At 46.5% G+C, this 22,517-nt stretch overlaps 1 long non-coding RNA gene across 1 annotated transcript; it reads right to left on the minus strand.

Annotated features, from left to right (window-relative positions):
* Positions 1-3,237: 3,237 nt before the first annotated feature.
* On the minus strand, positions 3,238-20,060 carry LOC105138828 (uncharacterized). Its single transcript, XR_844866.1, has 4 exons — positions 19,109-20,060; positions 9,599-9,603; positions 8,782-8,793; positions 3,238-3,248 (listed from the first exon to the last, which is right to left on the minus strand). It is a non-coding gene; the product is annotated as an uncharacterized LOC105138828 (long non-coding RNA).
* Positions 20,061-22,517: the final 2,457 nt, after the last annotated feature.

Raw genomic sequence — 22,517 nt, forward strand, 5'->3', positions numbered from 1 at the left:
AGATCTTCGATCCGAACCTTCGCATCTACTTTCTCTTAGAGGATGAACCACGCCTTCGCTATCGCCCCTCGCTACTGCTCAACCTCGCTATCGCATTGATTCTTGCCGGCCCTTCCAGATTCAAATTCCTTATTGAGATCGAGATCTTGTTCCATTAGACCCAGTTTGGTCAGATTAGTTCCATAATATAGCTTGCCCGGACCGGGCTTTCAGTCTTTGGTCGGGCCGGCCTAATGAATGATCATTGTTCGGGAACAAAAGAATAAGACTTAAGGCTTTTGCTATCGCAAGACGATCGAAGAGCTATCGCTCAGCTGCTTCGCGTATTACGAAAGCCGTATTGCCCGAAGGGGGCATGCTGCAAGAGCGTAGGTCAGTGATAAGCGTAGGAGGTGTGCCCGAAGGGCAGCGGCAGCAGTGTGGTTCCGGGTGCCGTCGCTAGATTGAGATCCGCAGGGTGGCGGGGACTTCGACTGCCTTGTATCAGGTGAAGAGAAGGGGGTTTTAGAGGTAAGACAGATCATTACGTAATACAGAGTCAGACGGGAGAAGGATGGGAGTAAGTTAAGTGAACCGAGGTAGTTAAACTAGGGCATATAAGCAATCAGCTTGTGTAAGCATGGCTTGAAGGTAAGCTTGCATGCTGTCAGTAAAGAGAGCTCTTAGTTAGCTCGTAAACTCGCTTTCCCATTATACGCGCAGCAAGAAAAGGAGAAAAATACCTCTTTAGAGTGACCTTGCTATTACTTATTAATGAATTAACGATAAATGCACTGAAAGACAAAATCGTTTCCCAACTAGAAAGAATTTTGAGAGTCTATAGGGATACTGCTGTAGATGTGAACTTACCAACAGGAGTCAATCTCCAAGAGGTAGCCGAACGTCTTTTTTTTAGCGACGCAAGCATTCAATGTCTAAACCAGATCTATGTAGATCTCGTCAATCAGGGCACGCAGAGTCCCCACTTTGCCCAAGCTCTTGATTATGTTCTGGGAGGTATGTAGTTAGGATTTTTTATAGGCTTTATTTAGAGTTTAGGTAAGACTTTCAGACCACCATTTTCAAATTCTCCCCCGGACGTAGCTGAAAGGTGAACCGGGTTACCAAAGTCACGATTAGAATAAATGGTAGTTCGCTGGGATCCTCTCATGCTTCCCAGAGATGGAGGTTCGAATCCTTCTCGTGACTGACAGGAAAAGTCCAATACTCAACCTCGAATACGACTTGCATGTTATCGCATATCGTTGTTGTAGCATGATTTTAGCTTCTTAGCGCTTAAGCTACTACCTACTCTATAAGAAAGCCTACTTACCTTAGATGGAGGGAGGAGATAGTAAGGAAGACTTTCTACGCTATACGATCTTTCTTCTCTTATGATATTTCTCGTAATCTCTCATTGGGAATAGCCCTTGAAAGATAAAGATCGCTTTTCATGCTTCAATGAATCCCTTGACTCTGGTTTCCTTTACTCCTTTCCTTTGCTTTCTTGATCTAGCTTTCTGACTGTGAATGATTCTTCTTCTTCTCAACAGCAGTCGTGAGTCCTCCCACCAATAGTGAAGTCGTCAAAAAAAATATATTATTCTAATAAGACGCACGAGGAATAATCGGGCAAGGCGGTCTTTCTCGTTACTTTGACGGCTGTTTGCCCTTTTCTGACCGAAATAGAAGAGCAGGTCTCGTGCCTGGGAGATTTTTCCAAATCCCTAACGAATAGAGCCGGTAGGAACTAGCTGCGACGCAGCAAAACAATTTCATTGCGGTAAGCACTCTTCTGAGACTAGAGACTGACTATCTATTGGCCCCAACCTTTACAGCTCCCTAAATCTCGAACTCAATCATCGAAAGGGAAACTGGATCAACAGGTGATGAAAGCCTCTTCAGTAAACTCTTTCCGCTTCCGCTTCTGAATCTGGATGGCGGCTTTGGTTGGAGAAGAGAGTTTTTCAGTTATGGTTTAGGGCTAGTGAGTTACTCATTTCATTCATTCGATTCATCACAAGGGCATTCGCTAAGCAGCTAAGCTGAAGTCAAATACCCGGAAAAGTCCTATCTCCGAATTCCGGTAAAGAAGAAATTAATTGATAACAGATCATTGCTAAGAAAGAAGAGTTTCGTAGCCAAGCCAGGAAGAAAGCCAAGGGTAAGAAGCTAAAGCATAATAAGCCTCAAAATCTCGCTCCCTCGCTCGTGTACTTAGCACTGCAACTCGATCTGGTAAAGGGACAGGGACTGCTGCAACGAGAACTTAAACTCAAAATGAATTTAATCCTGCCTCGAGAATCTGCTATAGCGATACCTACATTAAATCAATTGATTTAATGTAGGCAGTAGGCATCGCTCTTGACCTTTCTTCCTTTCCCAGGACTGAAAGCTTCCTAAACTGGATCAATGTGAATGTCCGAGTAGGGTGAATCAATGAATGTCCTGTTAGAAGGCCGGGTAACTATCAATTTCATAAGAGAAGAGAGATGGGATCGTAGGCTAGATCACGTCCCTTCCAGTTGATTGCTTTTGTACCTGTACTTGGATCCCGTCCCGAATCACTAAATAGTGAGGGCTCGGAACTTCTATTCTTCATCTTAGAATCGGGTAGAATGCCGTGCTGTTCAAACTCGGACTCGCGAGTTAATGATTAGAAGCACATGCGAGTTTTACCCACCAATCTCTTCTAACTGCAGCTTTTGCTCAATCATACGCGGGAGAGGGAATATCTTGAATGGATAGATGGGAGTATTATACACGTAATATACGATGACTAGTTCCGATCGTGGGATCGTTCTCTCGTTTCCCTCACCTCAATAGGTGGGTAAGATTGCTATTACAGTACCTAACATGTTGTCATTTCGAGTGGGTGGGACATAGAGGCAGAGGTGGGGGGCTTTGAGAGCTAAAGGCTTGGGCTTCTGCTGGCAAGAAGAGGCCGAGGTAAGAATACGACCCTAAAGTATAGGGCAACTTCGTCTCCAAAGTCCTATTAAGCTCAAAAGAAAGAAGCACTGCCCTGTAAAGCAGATATTACGAAGTGGCATTTCAAGATACGAAAGCTGATCATGGGACGGCAGCCTGCCTACCAACCAAATATGAAAAATTTTGTTAGTACCATCTGTTGCTCTACATCGCGATAGACCAATTGCGTGAGCGGGAAATAGAATAAAAATACGAGCGGAGCGGATCTCGTCCCTTTTTGCCGAGGAGGGGTTTCCCCGTTGTCGAAGGACAGATCATTAGTTGGAGACAAAGAAAGCCTCATATCACAGCACTTCTCGAAGATCATGTTCTAAAGATAACGTATATATAAGAAAATGCTTGTTTTGTGATCTTCGTCTAGAAGGAAAGGTGGCCCATACCTGATTTCGATGTGACGAGCCCAGCCGCCGATTGGATTGGAGGGAAGAAGTTGTTGACCTTTAATAATGCTCCGCTTCCAAGCCTCCTCTTTCACACCCAGCGAGCAGGTCATTCTCCTATTTGTCAATGTTCATCACATCCTCCTATGCATCCCTGGCTTTCACTCCTATACTACGGGTCTTTGACCTACTGATCGATCCCACACCTGGCCTCAAGGCAGATGAAAGACCAGGAAAAAAAGGCCATAAACTATACCCGGCTCCAGGTCAAATAGCCGAATTAGCATCGATTGAATCACAAATCACCGTAGTAGCTTAGATAGATCGAAAAAGCTGTGAATAGGGCTTCAGTTCTTATTTTCCCAAATTAGTTCAGTGGGGAGGCAACTCAATACAATAGGTAGCTCAAGCCGATAAAGAAGCTCAAACCTGGCTTGTGTAGCCTATGCGAAGCAAGTCGGAACTGGCTCAAGGGAAAGAGATGAATCGATAAGAACGATCCCAATTGAATCAATAGATGCAGGATTACCCAAGGGATGCCTTCCTAAGCCCAAATTACTGGATTTCCTGCTTTCTTGAACCGGATTACACTGACAGAAGAAAGATGCCATATTAGCCCTGATGAAGCTTCCCGCCTAACCTTACCTTAGATAGGGGGAGAAGTAAGGCACGAAGAGTTTCCATGATGTGGCGATGTTTTCGTTCAGCACGCCCATTCAAAAGGCAATTAGGCCAATTAGACTGAAGGGAAGGTGCGAGAAGGAAATAGAATAGTCTTTTTTTCAAAAAAAAAGTATGCGCTCTGCTAAGGCTCATCGGTCTTTTGGCAATATAAAGCATACTACTCATCGATTATTTGGTCTTTTGTGATCGAAACAACCTAGGAAGAGTTGTTGCCTACATAACCTACCTTCCAGACAAGAAGGTATCAGATCACTGTAGTTCTCGACCCTTTTTGTTAAACCAGTTCCTGTACTCTTTTTGAATGAATTCCAGTCTGTAAAGTAATCTGGTGGAAGGAAGAAGGGCAGCTTGAAAGATTTCACCAGGTCCAGTTCTTGTTATCGGACTAGAAGCAGCTAATGAATCCGCATCTGTTGGAGGAAGGACTGCTATTGCATCTTTTATCGGACGGGCTACTTCTGTTGATTGAGAGATGGGAATGCCTAGTCAAGATGTGCCGTGGGATTTCCCTTCTGAGATGGAGGTCCTGTTCCCAGTTGAATCAGAGCTGTGACCAAGTCGACTGCTCTCCTTCTCCTAGCAAAGTCCTATTCGGGGTGTGAAGGAAGACGAGGCCGATCCTTATATTTAAATAGTATTCCACGATCTCTCTATCTGTAAAGGTAAAGTACCCCTGGGATTCGACTTGCCTTTCTTGCTTTTAGAACGGGGAGGGAACCTGAAGTCTGGCAGAAAATCCGAATCATAGTTAGCAGTTTGAATAGAACCAGTGTCGTAGCCAAGAGAATGGGAAGCAGGGCAATGATAATTGTTCGGTTGGGATTCTGTGAGTAAGGGAGCAGAGGCAGAATCGAACTAAGAAGATTCGGAGTAATGAAAATAGAACTCAAAAGCAACTTACCATGACATTTGTTGAGAAAATCCTGCTAGAAAGAGGAACTTGGCATAGGTAGCGAGGAGTTGACTTCCGGAATCAACAGGTTGGTAATTTCATACATGATGTCATTCCATTCGCTCATCTTTCTCCTCGTCGGGAAACCTTTCGCTAGTCTGGTGGTAGCTTCGGTGCCCTCCCGCCTCTCGATTCTCGGCAGGGTTTTCTCAACCTCAATCATTTCATATTTTCTTCTCGATCAACAAAGTGGAACAAAAGGCTAGTTTCCTTTGCGCAGCGCTTCACCATGCTCCTTGCTGCACGCGCTAGGGACTGTATAACCGGCTGCTTTCGGTTGTTTGACACACCACTTAGGCGGCAGGTAAGCTTGATGACTGAAAGCTTTCAATTCAAGTTAAGCAACGAAGAGGTCGAGGCATAGCCCAGGTGCTTTTAGCGAAGCCGGAATTCCATTAAGGTAGTTCCGCCGAGGGGAAGAAGAATTCTAGATCGAATGCGACTGGGATTGAGGAGGGCTAGCTTTCACGTGGTTCAGGCTCCAGGGGAATGCTTTTTAAGCTCATACCAGAAAATTCCCTATCAGACAAAGCTCTATAAGGTAAGGAAGAAAATCAGTCTTAACTAAAAGCCTATCGAAGTCACTTACGGATCCGGATTCCATTCTTTTTGAGTGAACGAAGCGCAAGCTCCGCCCAGACCCGCTCAACGCTGCGCCCCCCCCCTCAGCAGCAACAAGGTGCTCCCAAGCGACCCTGGGGACCCAACCCAATGGAGCTCACTACCAAAATGACCCCTACCCATTCCTACCTATTCTCCATCCTTCTGACCTGGAAAGCCATTTCTCTACCCAGAGATCACTCCCCTGGCCTCCTGGTCTCGACTATTTAAAGTTCTGTCCAGTTCACCGAGACGCAGGCCATACCATCGAAGAGTGTCATACTTTGCGTGATGTCATCTATGACATGAATGATGAAAATCGTATCAATTGGAACGAAGTTAAGGCATACCTTAAAGCCGCCAATGTCACTGAAGCTATTGGGGATCTATACTAATCCAATGCCACAACATCAAGGGGGACAAGTCACCACTCAGGGACCTACACCGGTACAAACTAATCCAGGACCTTCTGCCAGCGCTAACACCATCCGAGCTTGCACTGCCGCTCGAAGAGAGATGCCTGTGAGACCCCCTCCAGTTCTGTAATTCGAAGGAGGTTCTGAGAATTTTAAACTCCGGAGTCACCCCCAGGAATCGAAGTTCCAAAAGCAGACGAAATCACTATGGAACCGGACCTCCTCGCTGCCGCTCAATTCATTACCAGGAAGAGGCAAATTCGCTTTTTTAGGAAGGGTGGGTTGAAAAGGTGAAGAAGGAAGAATGTATCCGAACGAATGCATCGGCAGAATATTACCCCCTTTTTTGAAATCCCCTCGTCACCTACTAGTGAGCCGGAAAGCTTAGGGGCTCCTCTCGTTCCTCTTCCCCCATTTGACAACCCTATCTCAGAATGTTCGGATGATTCTCTGGAACCCCCTTAACTAATAGATGCTTCAATACTAATACTAAATAAATAATGGGGTTGGGAAAAAGCAGAATAAAAGGATTTCACGGGCAGAAAGGCGAAGGGAAGTTCGGAAAAGCCTAGCAGACGGGACACCCCTTTCTATTAAGACCTCGGCATATTCCTTACCCCCCTACGAAACATTTACCCCTATTTTGAAGTGAAGAGGAAAGCTCCCAGGTTCCGAATCTTAAAGAAGTGCATGACCAGATTGGAAGCACCGAGGTTAATTCGCAATGGGCCAACTCACCCAGCCATGATGCATGACAGAAGAGAGCGAGCACAAAATGGAGTTTCCCTGTTGCACATTGAATCCCTAAGCAGATTAAGGGTGAGGTTCACGTCCGGAAAGAATCTTTTTCAAGACTTTCTCCCCTATGTTGAACTTTATCTATATTACCTTATTGTGGAATGCAAGGGAAAGCCTTCTCTGGTAGACCTGGACATGTTCCATGGCGTGAAGTCTCTTCTCATCTAATAGCTCTAATTTGTCCTAGGATGATGTTCGAAATCACGGCCAACACGGCTCGCTCCATACGCGACTTATGGGAAGATAGTTTCATTCATGCTCGAGGTGCAGGATACGCCTGAAAAAGACTGATTCTTCAACTTGGCTTAGAAAACTGGAACGAAAAAGAGCTGGAAGGATAAGAACTTTCCTCTCCTCGCACTGGGAAGGATTTTTCTTATATTCTCTTTCTTTATCGGACAGGTGTATGCTGGAGAAGAATGAAGCCTCTCCTCTAAAGGAAGTCGATAGACTGACTGTCTTGCTTTTATTTCTTCTTATAATTTGGAAGGAAACTCGGATGAAAGAATAAAAGAGGATGACTTCAGATTTGAGGCCTTACGAGGGTTTAGAGACTAAAGACGATAGCGGCAGGATTAGGCTATTATTCTATTAAGGAAAAGTTCCTCTTCGAATAAGAAAGAGGATTGAGACGAGACTACGATCTCCGGTTGGACAAATTCGCCAAAGATAGGTAGCTCTGCTCTAGCTTACACTCCCAAGTCTACGATTCTGAAACCTTATTTAGGAGTGACAGAACCCGGTTTAATTTAAAAGGGGTCCTCTAGCAAGCCCTTTAAGATATAGAACTCTAACTCAACAGAATTCTCCAGCCGTCCCGCTTTGGTAAAGGAATGTTACTCTGATTGGTAATGTTGGCGATGCCAAGCATGCTCAGGACGGATCTAGCGCTAAGAAAGTAGGAAGGACGTTTTCCAGCGATCTTGGGGCAGCCGTCGGCGTGGGTAGCTGTGTCACGCTAAGTAACTGATAGATTCTCTCTCAATGGGTTTTCCTTCCTCCCTATGGTGTTTCTTTGGCAAAGAGGTTTGTTTTTTCAAGAACGAGATATTGGTAGCTGATGGACTTAAGGGTTTGGAAGCTATTTCGTCTGAGGTTTTTGATCGATTTCCACTCCTAGCCCAGAAGAGAAGGGACTGAAGATAATTCTATGCTAATTAAGTAGTTTGTTATATCCAATTCTTAAAGAAAAGTATGTATTTGAAGTTTGGTAAGATCTTCCCTCTTGTGGAAGAGAGGAAGGCACTAAGACCCGCTAGAAGGACTCTAAGGGAAGAAAGAAAGCCGTCCTAGTGAGGTGCAATGCTGAAACTGTGATCGGTAAACAAACCCTACAGAAGTCGGAATGGGATACTTCACTAAGGAAGTAGCACCGGCGGTTAACTATACTAATCATAGGCATTCTGAGTTGCGTTTGGGTATGGAATGGATAGGCCCCAAGTGGCTGCCTCTCCTACTACCAATGTGTGTGGGCGGATCATCGCCCCTTCATTCTGGTTCTACTTCATTCGCTATTAACAAGACGGCACACGCAAGACAAAAGATGTCAAATCAGGCCCTTGAAAGGTGTAGATGAAGCCTTTTCCTTTTCTGCCGGAAAACACTTGAAGGATACGAGGCATAAGACTATGGATCGAACTTCTTAAGAGGGAACCGCTACTGCAGCCAATCCATTGAAAGGTGAAGGCAATGCTAAATGCAGATGCAGACCGATTGGGTTCTCCCTTTTTTTTGCTAGGGGGGTGATGTTACCAGGTTTTTCGCGAATGTGAGGTTCAAGTACTGCCATCCTTTGTTGGTCGAGTTCGCTGTGTAATTTCAACAATGCCATTCGAAACCGAAAAAAAAGGCCGTAGCTGCATCTTTCGAGAAAAAGAAAGAATAGGTGTCACGCCGATGATTAGGAGAAGGTATCTTATGGCTTAGGGAAGGGCGCTTCTGCCCAGATCTATGATTGATCTAGAATTCCCCGAGACGAGACGAACTGTCGATTCTCCGATAAATGTCAATGACTTAAACATGTTTCCGAGACTTCAACATACATGTTTGGCAGCGGCAAGGAGCGTTTTTGACTTCCTAACACGGATACCAAGACAGCTGAGCAGTGAGGAATAGGATCACTTTTCCTTTCAGTCTCGAAGCAAGCTGTGGTACAATCCCTCCTTCGCTCCGGCTCGTTCCGTTCCCGTGTAAAAGCTATACCTTTCGATTCCTATCCCGCAGTGAACGAAGTTCGCGATGGGTTAAGGGGCCGGGATCTGGGATTCGGTATAATAACTCCTCGTAATTCAGGCGAGTGGAGGAAAGTTAAGTTGACTGTTGGAGGAAAATGGGCGAGCCCTACTAGTACAATAGTCTACGGAACTAAAGGATCGGCTATTAAGAGACAAAATAGATTCGGCTCGTTGGCTCTATAGACTCACTCTCTTCAGAGAGGAGTTTACTACAAGTATGGCCTCGTTTAGCCTTGTCTTAAACGGTGGCTCCGTGGTCCCAAGTGCTCGTCTTTTTCACTTCTCCCTGGAACTGTTGATCCCTTCCGCTCCGTTCGTTCCGAACTCGCGAGCGGCATGTCAAGTCTCTTTTCTTTCAACTCCGCTCGGTGATCGCTCATGGCTAATATAGGTAGGTCCAGAGCTAGCTAGTGTTCAGAAGTCATTTAAGAGATTTAATATGGGTCCTATTAGAAGGCTATAGCCCCAAAGAGATAGAGATTCGCATTCGGGAAGGGAACCATAGCAGCTGATAAAGGCTGCTGGTGGAGCCGGAGAAGAACCGGGATAAGGGCTGGTAAGTACTAAAGCTGCTGGAGCGGCTGCCTTCGCCCACGAAGGAATCGGAATCTCGCTACTTCCCCTAACTTTCCTAGAGCAGGAGAGAGTGAATCTACAAGCAGGGAATCAAAAAAGTAAAAGAATAGGCATCGCGCAAGAGCAGACCTGATTTCACTAGTCTCAGGGCAGGAGTAGGCGGGATAGATGCCAATTCCAAAACCACATGCAAGCAAGGAAGGCAGCAGGATTGGCCCCAATTGAATCCATAGTAAAGAATCGGACATGGAATGCGCGGGAACTTATTCCACATGGGGAAGGCGAGAAGGGCTTGTTCTTGAATTAGATGGGGCATTAGCGGTCTTAGGTGATTTATCATTGCCCCCAGGAGAGGTACGAAAGTAGGGCTATTCAAAGCACAGTGAGGCAAAGCGAGTGAGAGGTATGCAATCCCCAGCTTGAAGTAAGCCAAGGAGGGACACGAAAGGATCATTAAAGTCGTGTTTTGCTAGGCAAAGGTATAGTCATTTTTTAACATATTGAGAGTTGCAAGGAACCTTCTACACTGTTGCTTTCTAGTTTTCATCCAGCCAATCTATCGATGTTTTGTTTTAGTCCCTGAAATGCGATCTTGATCTGCTTTTGAGGTAAAAAACAAAGTGATGATTGATTTCCATTGTTCGAGAGCTACCTTCCTGCTATGCTTTCTGTCTTGGGTCAAGTCAACCAAGTCATTCAATAGTCCAACAAGCTTTGCTGTCGCCGGGCACATAGAGAAGTCGTTCTGCTCTGTTCAGTATCATAAGTACTGGATGTTCCTGGAAGGGGTATGTCCTAAGGTATAAAGCTTTCCCTTCAGAAAGCTTTGAATCAAAAGGTGGTTGTTAGACTTCGCTCGGAAGCGTCTTTCTCAGTTTCCAATGAAAGTCTTACTTTCGCATGTAGTTAGCCTTCCGAACTTTGGTCTGTCGAGGGTTTCGGACTGTAAATGAATCTTTGACTCTAAAAATGAAAATCGAAAAGGGAAGCGGGGATTCATGGTCATTGACGGTTGATATCGAGAAGGCCTCGGATCCGGTGGGGTTTCATTCGGGACACCTTGTTTGAGATTTTTTTGCCTAGTCAGATGCTGGAGCTCATTATGATGTGTATTTCTACGAGTAGTATGCAGGTTTTTTGGAATGGAGAGGTGACAGATGCCTTTTTGCCGTCTCCCGGAGTTAGACAGGGATACCCTCTATTTCTTACTATATATATATATTTCTTGGAAAGATTAGCTCATGATCTAGCGGTTCGACAAGGATTATGGAAGCCTATTCAGTTATCTAAGAATGGTCCCCAGCTTTATCATTTGTTTTTTGCGGATGACTTGCTCCTTTTCGCTAAAGCATGAATGGATCAAGTTCCGGTCATTAAAGCTTGCTTGGAGTCCTTTTGTGCGGTCAGAAAGTTAGTCTTGCTAAATCCAAGATCCATTTCTAAAAAAACCTCTCTGATGGTCTCTCTTGTGCAATCAGTAGAGGTTTCGGTTTCACCAAAACAAGGAACCGTCGGGAAGTTTCTTGGGGTCCCCGTCACTCCATGATCGAGTGACAAGAGCCACATACCATGATATTGTTAATCGAGTTCATGAGAGACTAAGTAGGTGGAAGACCAGCCAATTGTCGATGGCGGGGCGTACTACCTTGGCCCAATCGATAGTCACTGCCCTCCCAACGTATACAATGCAGACCGCAGCTCTTCCTTATACGGTTTGTGAAGAGATTGAAAAGCAAACCAGAGCTTTTCTTTTTGGATCAGGTGTAAAAAAGCCTCATTTGGTGCGTTGGGATAGGGCCTAAAAAAAACGGCGGTCTAGGTATTAGGAAAGCTAAGGAAAATAACGAGGCTCTTATCATGAAGCTAGGATGGGGTTTATTAACACAACCGGATAAACTCTGGGTGCAGATTTTGAAAGGAAAGTATGTTAAGGATAAGGGGCACCCTCCTGTGGTAATTACCAAACCGAATGCTTCCCCCTTATAGAAAAGTATGGCCTTTGGTTCTTCAAGGATGCAGATGGGTTATAGGTAACGGTAGGGTAGCGAGGTTTTGGCTTGACCCATGGGTGGAAAATAAAGGACCACTTATTCACAATAAATCAAGTTCACAAGGGTGCCGTGAATCTCTGTGTTGCTGCTTATTCATCAGAATGTGGCTGGAATTGGAGTGCGTTTCAGATGTTCCGTTCCTGCCTCATCATCTTTGTCTACTGATTGCTGGGATTAAGCCCCCGCATAACTTTGCGCCTAATGATCGCATCATCTGGGGTCAAGGGAACTTCACCACAAAGTCAGCGTATGCTATTTTTTCGGGGCAGGTTTGGGGCGGTGGGAGATAGTTTGGAAATGTCCCGGGCCCCAACGGATTCCAGCTTTCCTATGGCTGGTTTTGCATAATAACTTGTTAACGAATGTGAGTCGCAAATAACGACATATGACTTATGTTAGCTCTATATATGTATGCGCTTTAGCCCTTTTTTCGTAATTGAATATGGAAAGAGAAAGAGATTCGTCTTGCTTATGCGCTTCTTCATTGGCTTGAGTGTGTGGTATCTGCTTCTGACCGAACCGCTCTTTCTCTCACTCACTCTTCTCCTTTTTCAAGGAAGGGCGATTGTCTTAGTGTTCCGGGAAGAACGGAGATCCTGCGCTAAGAATAAGAAAAGAGAATACCCTATCTACCAAGATAAAGAGTACTCTCTCGTGCAAAATCCTTCCATTGGTCCCTTCGCTAAGAAAAGAAAAGAAAGAAGGAAGACTTTTCTTAAGCGTTCGTGCCCCATGCTCACTTCACTCACTAATTGCGTCAGTGAAGAAAGAAATCCAAACCTATAAGTTTCAGTGGGACAGAGACCTAAAGCCCCAAGTTACAATGAGAAAATCCCATTTCCATTTTTTTTGGGAGGCCACTCCTCTTTTCCAATTCCAAACAATTTAAGAAGCGCACCAGGACGCTTTCAAAGTTTCTTCGGGATACGCCAGTTGCCGATGTGTCTTTAATTTAAAAAGAAAGCAAAGAAGGAATTTTCGCATGAAAAAGAAAGTCTCACTCCTTCACCTTATACAGAACTTGTGTCAATTGATTCGAAATCAAAGTCAGCAAAGCAAGTTCAAACTACCTGCCCAGTCGAAAACCCTCTATATAAGAACACAGTTGATGCGAGCTGGTGAGAATCTAAAACAGCTTATGGACACGCACAATTTGAATCTCCCACCTGACTGGACATTTCCACAATTTACAACAGAAGTCATTGGGATCATTTTTTTTTTCGATTTTACAGGATCTTTCTTTATATGGTAGTGATTCTTTTCATCAAGCCTAAAATCTTCTCCATTTTCTTTCTTCAGGGGCAGGGGGTGGTTAGTCTAATCTCCGGTGGGGGATGCATTTCTGGTCGGGCGAACCGACCCCCGGATCCGCTTTTCTTGTTTATTTACAGCAGCGGCATTCTCCCTTTACTTTTACATCCATTTTTTGAATCATGGAATTCTCTCCCGAACTAACAACTCTATTAGAAAGTTGGATTCCAACTTTTACACGAATTTGAAAGTGGATGATAATGGATTTACATCACGATATCTTTTTCTTCCTCATTCTTTTTTTGGTTATTTTAGGTGTCTATCTACCTCTTTTTTTGTTTGCTCCGAAAATTCTACATGGATCGACCGGGCCATGGTTTGGTACCGATGGTTCTCCGGCTCCATGCGGGCCAGCCGAGCCCAGCGTTCCGAACAAGCCTACGAAAAAAAAATTCGTAGAGCTTATACCTTCTTCTCCAGAAAGACTGCCACCAGTATTGTAGAGGTATGGGTTTCTGTGGCAAGTATTGTTCGAGGGGCCGAGAGGACTTGGACTTTCTCGAAGCCGCACATGAGATCGCCAAAAACTCTTTTTTTTATGATGGCGCGGACCCTTAATAAATATAAATAAATAAGAAATAATCTGCTAAATCTGATTCGACAACATAGTAGTGAATCAAAATGGCAATCTGACCCGAATGCGCACTGGATCTTTGACTTACTCCGCCCAGGGGAGCTTTCGTTCGAAACAAGGTAGCCGTAAGGAACCCTATGGCTGGGGCTGGATTGAATCCTTCCCTTCCTTCTCTCTGGAACAATCGAGGGCACTGCCTTCCCTCAGCTTTCAGAGGTGGGGGCTGCATCAATCATCGCTCAGTGAGCTATTTTTTTTTTTGCCGCCAATAGCGATGCAAGGCGGGCACGCCAGGTAGACGCGCTAGGCGAAGGAGATGCATTTATGGTACTGGTAGTACTGTACAAGCTCTTAGGGAATAATCTCTTTCTTATTTCTGCCTTTCTTTCCCATGACGACTAAGAACGGGCAAATCAAAAATTTCACTTCGAATTTCGGACCTCAACATCCTGCTGCTCATGGTGTTTCACGATCAGTATTGGAAATGAACGGAGAAGTGGTGGAACGTGCGGATCCGCATATTGGATTACTCCAGTGCGGCACGAAGCCGCTGACGCCGAGTCGGCTCCTATGCCGCTAGCTATGCCCTGCTTGGTCCCCCGGCACGGTGGAGGTTCCGTAGCGCGGCATGAGCACCGGGCTAAGGGGCGGTTGAGCAACTCAAGCAAACCACCCTACCTTACTACAACATAGGGACATAAGGGAGAAGGTTGTGAAGGTGGCCTCGTTATCCACACCTTCGGTCGGATGAATGGAGGACCGACCGATCCGGGTTTTCATGAGCGTTGGCGGGTCCTGGAGTGCCTGTCAAGGGCGCTAGCGCATACCCCGGGGTGATCATCACCACCTGCACCTCACATCTCGGCACAGTGGAACGTGTAACCCGCCTACTGTCTCATTCAACTACATTTGTTCCTGTAATCTATAGCCTAACAGAACGCAGCAGCGATGGACAACCCGCCCATACATCCAGCGGGGAGGATGGCACTACTGGCCAAGACCGTCTGGCGAAAACGCCGCAGGCGCGAAGCGTGGTAGGCCTGCGCCGGGGGAGCATAGGGAGGAAAGGGAGCCCGGACGGTGGAAGAGCCAGGGGAGGCCGGGTCATTTGACGGAAATGGAAGGCTTTTCACCTAGAAGGCCCTATGAAGTAAAGGGAAGCGCATGAATTCTTGGAAAAAGAGGGAGCGAGCCTATATTATATAATTCTATATAAAATGTAATAAAGTCATTTCAATGAATAGATAGAGTCAAGGGTAGGACAGATAGCGCTGCCTACACGCGAATTACGAGGTCGAGCAGTCTCAATTTCACTACAGGATTTGCGAATGAATGCTGGGCTGGGTGGGCCACCTCGAATGGCGTGAGCCGCATGCGGGGAGACCCGCACGTACGGTTTTTAGGGGGATCGGGTCGAAAGACCGGCCGACGCCCACCCGACTAGAGGGACTGAGAAATTAATAGAGTACAAAACTTATCTTCAAGCTTTACCTTATTCTGATCGTTCAGAGGGCGATCGCGGAGTCACTGAATGAAGTCCTCCGTTTCTTTCGGAGGACCCGCAGCGAGGCAGAGATGACTAAGTGACATATGGAATATGGCGACGACAACAGCATGTCGTAGAAGGAGATAACAGGTGGAGCCAACGATCCACTAAAACTAACGTATCTACAACTACATCCCCGAGCGGCAGTCAAACGGAGGCGTGAATGCAAGATGCCAGCGGAATGATCGGCCGGACAGAGGCTAGGGCTGCTTCCTTCCCACCGCGTCCTTCCTTGTGTGTCGGAGATATAAAGCGAGTGCACCGGAACCGGAAAAGAACGGGAACTGGGTCGATCTATTCTATGGCGAAGCATCCGAAGCATAACTGCACACTCACACGATCTTTGCCGAGAGATAGGAGCATTCGGTGGAACCGGTGAACTACACTTGCTTCTGGATAGATGTGTGGGACAGAGGGCTCGTGGTACCTGCTGCCTACCCTTCCTTCTCTGCTTTTAGAACCGTGTGAACGGAGAGTGGGCAGAAGGGAAGGAGGTCCTCATACGGAGTCGCACACTTCCCAGAGCAGTGCGGGAGACTGGGGAATGGGTCGAGTAAACTCCCCGAAAAATAACAGACGAAGCTTTACTTAGATAGGGCTTTGATTGGTATTGATTTAATCTTTTTGATTGGAAAGGAGGGCGCCTGGGTATGTTATAGAAAAGGAAGGCAGAGGTAGTATATCGAATGGCGAAGAGAGGTGGCTCGGCAGGGAAGGAATGGGAAATCTCGTCAAGGATGACTTATTTGTTGGCGAAACGAAGGGCGCCTTCGGCTTAAGTGATTCTCTGAGCCGGTCTGGATTTCCAACGCCTCGGGAAACTGGTCGAGATAGATGACAGCGTCCTTTTCCTCTCTTCCTTACCGGTAGGGCAATCTTCTCTTATGGCCTTCACCTCCCGCCCGGCCCGGAAATAGAACCCAGCCCTCTTCTGATCCATTCATTTCTGAAAGCAGGGGATCCAGAGCCCCTTCTATTGCATAACCTAAAAAAGCTATAAGCAAAGTACCCAAGTGGTTGCGGAAACGAGACGCTTTGGTTACCGGCGAACGCTTCCAAAGGCGACCCCTTCGAGTTTCCGGCTGTTTCCTAGATTGAAGTAGCCTTTCGTCGCCCGAAAGAATATCAAAGAGCTCGGCCTACCTTTGGTAGGCCTTTGGTGCGCGGAGCCCGGTGACTAAGAAAGAAATTGGTTTGCGCTTGAATTGATGAGGTCGCAAAGAGGGAAGTAGGGCTCCTATTGAAATGAAACGCTTTCCCTCCCTCAAAAGGCGACCAGCTTTCAATACTAGTTGTTACGTTACACTGCCATTTTTCCAATATCATTGAATAGCATGGCCCGGGGCTAAGGTAACTCAAGTGGGAGAGCCGTGTTATGGGTGACCTTATTGCACGGTTCAGAGAGCACTTGTGTATGTGATGCAAGTGAACGTGTACGAAAAAGCTGTCGTAAAGTTTCGTTGTTCGTTCCGTCGTCGACCCTATCTATGTTTCTACGATGGCCCAAGAACACGCTTATTCTTCAGCCGTAGAGAAACTTTTGAATTGCGAGGTACCATTACGAGCTCAATATATACGAGTGTTATTCCGTGAAATAACTCGAATTTCAAATCATTCACTTGCTTTAACTACTCATGCTATGGATGTGGGAGCATTAACTCCGTTCCTGTGGGCTTTTGAGGAGCGGGAGAAATTGTTGGAATTCTATGAAAGAGTATCGGGAGCCAGGATGCATGCCAGTTTCATACGACCAGGTGGAGTGGCACAAGATCTGCCTCTTGGCTTATGTCGAGATATTGATTCCTCCACACAACAATTTTCTTCTCGTATCGACGAATTAGAAGAGATGTCAACCGGCAACCGTATCTGGAAACAACGATTAGTGGATATTGGTACTGTCACTGCACAGCAAGCAAAGGATTGGGGATTCAGTGGTGTAATGTTAAGAGGTCGTGCGACATGAAGACATTGATAGCAATATGGGGGAAGTTCCCATCAGGCAACAACGGTTCTGCCTGACCCTACTTAAGCATGCATATTTTGTCAGTGAAGACTTGGTGTGAAGCCTTGGAGCTTACGTTAGAAGAGCAAAAGGCCCGGGGCTAGGGTGAGCTGAGGGGGGACAGCGTAAGTGAGCGAATGTGTGTAAGCCCAGTCAAACATGACTGTTCTAGGCGGGGCGGGCCGCCCACCTTCGAATGGTGTTGGTCCTACGGACCGTGAACGGATTTCGCTTCTGGCCTCTGGGCACGTCTACACCGCATGAGTTCACCGGGGTGGAGCACGGTCCGCCAAAATCGGCATAGGTTAGGTGCTATTGATGGAACATGGTAAGCCTATTTTCTCCATATGGAAGTGCTGCAGGCACATAGAGATGTGGGTAGAGGAAGCCTCAAAAAGCGAAGGCCGAGCTGTAGGTTACGTGACCTGCACCGAGTTGGTGGCTGACTGGGCTTTTTCCTGGATCAAAGCAGATCAGCTCGCCTTCTTGTTATCCAAAAGTAGGTCGAATCGGGTTTCAAAACCCCCTGCCTCCGAACGTCGAATGAAATAGGTGGCCGGGTTCTCTTTACCTTTTGATAGGGCCCGGCCACCTTCCCCCTATCCCTTATGTTTAGGGGCGGGATCCGTCCAAGAACGACCATGTGGTGGTACGGAAGGCACGGACTCCGCGAACGTCCCGCGCCCCCTTTACTAATAAGGGAAAGAAAGCCGTGACCAGAACCACATTCCTTTTGCGTGCGGATGTAGCTGACGTGTCTGACTCTATTGGTCATAGTTTCCTGCTGTTGCGGCTGGTACTCGTTTGCGCGCGCGTGAACCAACCCAACAAACAAGGATAGGCTGCCTCTCCGGGCATCTGAGAATGATTCGAGCTGTATGAAGGGAAACTCTCACGTACAGTTTTTTTTTTGGGGGGGGGAGGAGCCCGACAGGGTCCCCCCACTGACTTGGCCCGGGCCTAAGTGAAAGTGAAGTGGTGGGCCTACCCATCCCAACCAGGGGTATGCTGGGATTTGCGAAAAGCAGCACCTTACGATGTTCATGACCAATTGGATCCTGACGTACCAGTAGGTACCAGAGGAGATCGCTATGATCGTTACTGTATCCGTATTGAAGAGATGCGACAAAGTCTTCGGATCATTGTGCAATGTCCTAATCAAATGCCTAGTGGCATGATCAAAGCCGATGATCGTAAGCTATGTCCTCCATCACGATGTCGAATGAAACTATCCATGGAATCGTGCGCCGTGTGAAACGTAGATCATCGTCGTTCTTAACCGAGACTCAGGTTAAGCTCCGTCTCGGAACCTTGTGGGGTTAGGAGTAAAGCATACCGAGGTTGACGCATCTCGTTGGGCGTGGAGAAGCATTGGGAACCCCAATTTCTTTCTTCGGAGCCGTTTCTTTTCCCGTCCCCCCGCCCCGGCATAGCGCTTCGCTTCCGGTTCTTCGGAAGAATCAACTGACTTCTTCCTTCTTCATTGATCTGGGGGAAAAGGAACCGTCTACCAGTTGGGAAGCTAGACATCAAGTAAGTGGCTTGATGAGGATAACTAAGCTGACACGTCGGAGTTGGCTGCTGGCACAACAGGGTGGTGCCTTACCGCACCGCAGGCGAACGCGCGGTAGCGTTCGTGGTGGTGCTTCAGGATTCCAATGTACTGCGTCCAAGATTAGAACGAGCTTGCCGGCGGACCACTGCCGTCCCATTCTTGAGTGAGCTGGAGCGCAGTCATCTTATCCACTGAACTAGCTAGAAGCTATCGCTTCGGGTCGAAGCACTAAAAGAAAAAGACCGGGAAACGCGGCGGCATAGGAACCACGGGACCCCCTACGGGGAAGTTAAGGGAAAACGGTTTTCCAAACCTGCGCACCAGCTGAAAAAGCCCCTTCCCCTTTCTCTAATAATAAGGTAAGCTTCATAGCTCCAACCTATACAAGGAAGGGGTTTGGATGCCCTTTTTTTAGGTTTGGTTGCTGGATACGGGATCCTCGTAGTAGGCTGGACCAACATCCAGCCAAGAGAGGGCAGCCTTTAGAAGCCAGAGGTTGGGAAAGCAAGAGAACGCTTCGCGTTTTCTTTTCTTCTTCCCGCCCTAGGAGCACAAAAAGAGGGATTAGTATTATTGACCCAATGAGAAACCACTAACACCTGGGGCTCCGCGCACTGGGAAAACAGCGACCCGGCCACTAGTTACAAAGCTCTGAGAAGGTATCGAGAGGGCAGTCAGGTGCGAAGCAATTAGCCCCTATTTGTAAAGTACCTCTCTTCCTATTTTGGGGGTCACGGCGAGAAATGGCTTGATGAACTGTTCCGTTCGCCACGCACCGGCCCCATTCACTTGCTTATCGTAGAGGCTGTAAGTACACACCATAACTATTAATAGTATAGTGGAGTTGAAACACGAGAGTGCCCGCCCTTTCTTTCAAGTAGGCCACTTTTTCCCGGAACACAGTCCAGGATAACCGTGACCATGTATATTTCTCTTCGATGCTGTCATTTCGAAATGACCGCTTCAACCGCTGTTTCACCTCCCAAAAAGCAAGGTTGGCTTGACGAGTGCAGATGTGGAGCAATAAAAAAAATCTCTTTCTTTCGGGCAAAGAGAAGCGCTTTTGCTACTGAGAAAACGAACGGTCAGCGCGAAGGTTCAAGACTTAGCCGAGCGTTAGCGAAGCTAGATTCTCATAGCGAGGCGCTTCGAGTTAGCGAAGCGCTGTAGTAGAAGCCCTATGTGCTATAATGCTGAGCCAAGGACGCTCCGCCTTATCTATAGAAGCAGTCAACTGAGTTCTGAACGACTCCGCTCCTTGGTAATGGCTTAATCTATAGATAGAAAGCCCTATGATGGGAAACTACCACGTTAGGTTTGGAGAGAGATGGGACCGGTTATACAATAGGGGGAGCAAATGCAAGCTTTTTTCTTTCAATAGCCGGCCAAATGACTACAGGATCATCGGTCTACTCTACCTCAATTCACCATTTCGAACTTTATACAGAAGGTTTTTCCGTACCAGCTTCTTCTACCTATACCGCAGTTGAAGCACCTAAAGGAGAATTTGGTGTCTTTCTGGTCAGTAATGGAAGCAATCGTCCCTACCGTCGTAAAATAAGAGCACCTGGCTCTGCCCATTCACAAGGACTCGATTCTATGTCCAAACATCACATGCCAGCGGATGTGGTCACCATCATAGGTACTCAAGATATTGTCTTTGGAGAGGTGGATAGATAGGCTTTCTATGAAAGCTCGATTAGGACCCTAGCTTTATTGCAAGCCAAAAAAAAAACGAGAATGTGTCTTATCATTTGAATTTATCATAGCTATCTCTTTCTATAGTGCCGACTTGGATGCCTAGTTAGGTTAGAACCGTTGAGCGATTCACCACTTAGGACTTTGAGCTTTGGCCCCGTTACGGAAGAGAGGGGATCTCGAGAAAGAGAGGGTTTCGATCTCTCTCCCTTGTTGAGAAAACCTATAACCGGTCCGTCCATGCCTAAGGATCGCCTCCTCTAATCATATCTATCCCTTGCTCTGGCTTGATTACGAAGAAGAGGCTGTCTCAGATCATGGGCTATCGGCCGGTGTCAGCCAAAGAAGCGGAAAACCTGAGATTTCATTCTTCTTATCAAAGCACTGAGTCGCAGGGTCTGATTGATCCCATTCTGAACCCTACGCCCAGGTGAAACAAAAGCAGATATAGTTTTGAGCATTCCATTCCTAAGCCAAAAACAAATTAGGCAAATAAAAGGAAGGCCCAATACAGACTCAGACTTCGAGGCGAGTTTCTCTCGGATTTCAACTGAATTCAATGACTGCTCTAGAGCCACTTTAGCCCATTCTTTACGATTTTTTCAGTAAGCTATAGGCCGGAAAATCAATGGCAATAGCCTTCCCTCAATGCCAATTTCTGAACCTTTAGGCGAACCAGTGAGTCGAGAGAGACTATAGGCCAACCATACGAGTAGGAGAACCAGTGGAGAAAAGTTTAAAACATCGCTACTCTAAAGACTTCCAAGCCAGCTCCTAATCCTAAGCGCAGCGAACCTAAGAGATCCAATTTCGGCCGATAGGCGCCCACGCAGAGTTTCATTGCGAAATGAAATAAAATACGTATATAAGACAAGACTGACTGGATACTTTTAGTGTGGGGCGATAGCAAGACAGAGGTGATGGCTATTCACAAGATTAGCAATTGAAATAGGACTGGGGTCCACACTCAACCCTCTCACTCGGAACCGCTTAGCAAACTCGGCTGAGCCGGAATGAGATATCAGCTACTTTTTTGCTGAGATCGTGACTCCTAACTTTAGGAGTACCTGCTCGTACACTTGGGATACACACGTATCAGCGATGAGAACATCATCACCGAGTACTGCATATCTTGTGAAGCGAACTCCAGGGTGCTCTGCAAACCACCCAATCCGAAAATGATGTGTAGTGTACTTTTGTCCTATAGAAGTATATACATAGAGGTTTCTAAAAGAGAAGAAGTATGCTGTAATTACATCAATATAGAACTTGCATATGAAACTTCCGCTTCCGCTTCACTAAGCACAGTTAGCCCAGCTGCACCAAGCCCTGTCTTACCATCCAAGAGTTCCATTCTTCCAACTCTGAATTCATCAGCCCAGTCAGAAGCTATTTTCTTCGAAATGGTTCACTGCGAGTTCTTCGTTCAGCCTTTCGGCTATCTTCTCCTCCCAGTGTCCTAGATTCCCCATCGCTCTCTTCTTCCTAAAGCCAATTCTTCACTCAACGTACTTGAACCATGTCTCTTCACGTGAGTCGACACCTGCTTCCATTATTTTCTTTCTAACCAAAAGATCAGCGAACGCTACTGAATATGGCCAGCCAGATCGCTATGGCTAAGACAGTTGGCCTTTGATCGGATACCAGAACCAAATCGACTTAGCCACACTCTACTCACAGACAGGAAGGAAAGCACTGACTTGAACTACTTTACTTTGACCACTGCGCTTTCCCGGAAGCGAAAGGGAATGTCGAAAGCGTAGTGAAAGCACCTACCTTATGTTTAGGCGTGTTGGTTTCAGTGAAAAGAGAGTTTTGCGCGTTATAGTAAGGAAAAAGCTTGAAAAGCGTACTTGCTTTAACAACGGAAAGAGGTTCCTTCAGCGGTTCCGCTTTAGGTCTCGGTTCAGGTGCTGGCTCAAGTACTGGTGAAAGTGCCGGAACCTAAGCGTCTCGCTTGACTTGACTAAGGGTGTGAGTTCCTACTTTAGGCTTTCAATATTTAGCTTTAACAACTTTCACTAGCGCTTGGCTAGTTACCGAAACCCAACAAGATTCTCTGCACTTGTGCTTAAATCTTAAAAGCGGCTAGAAGTTCAAAGCTAAGAAGGCGAGTAGTTGATACGAGTTTACTAAGCGAGCCTAAATGCGAGTTTCACTGACTGAACCC

Source organism: Populus euphratica, unplaced genomic scaffold (assembly GCF_000495115.2).
Source record: "Populus euphratica unplaced genomic scaffold, PopEup_1.0 scaffold83.1, whole genome shotgun sequence".
Lineage (NCBI taxonomy): Eukaryota > Viridiplantae > Streptophyta > Magnoliopsida > Malpighiales > Salicaceae > Populus > Populus euphratica.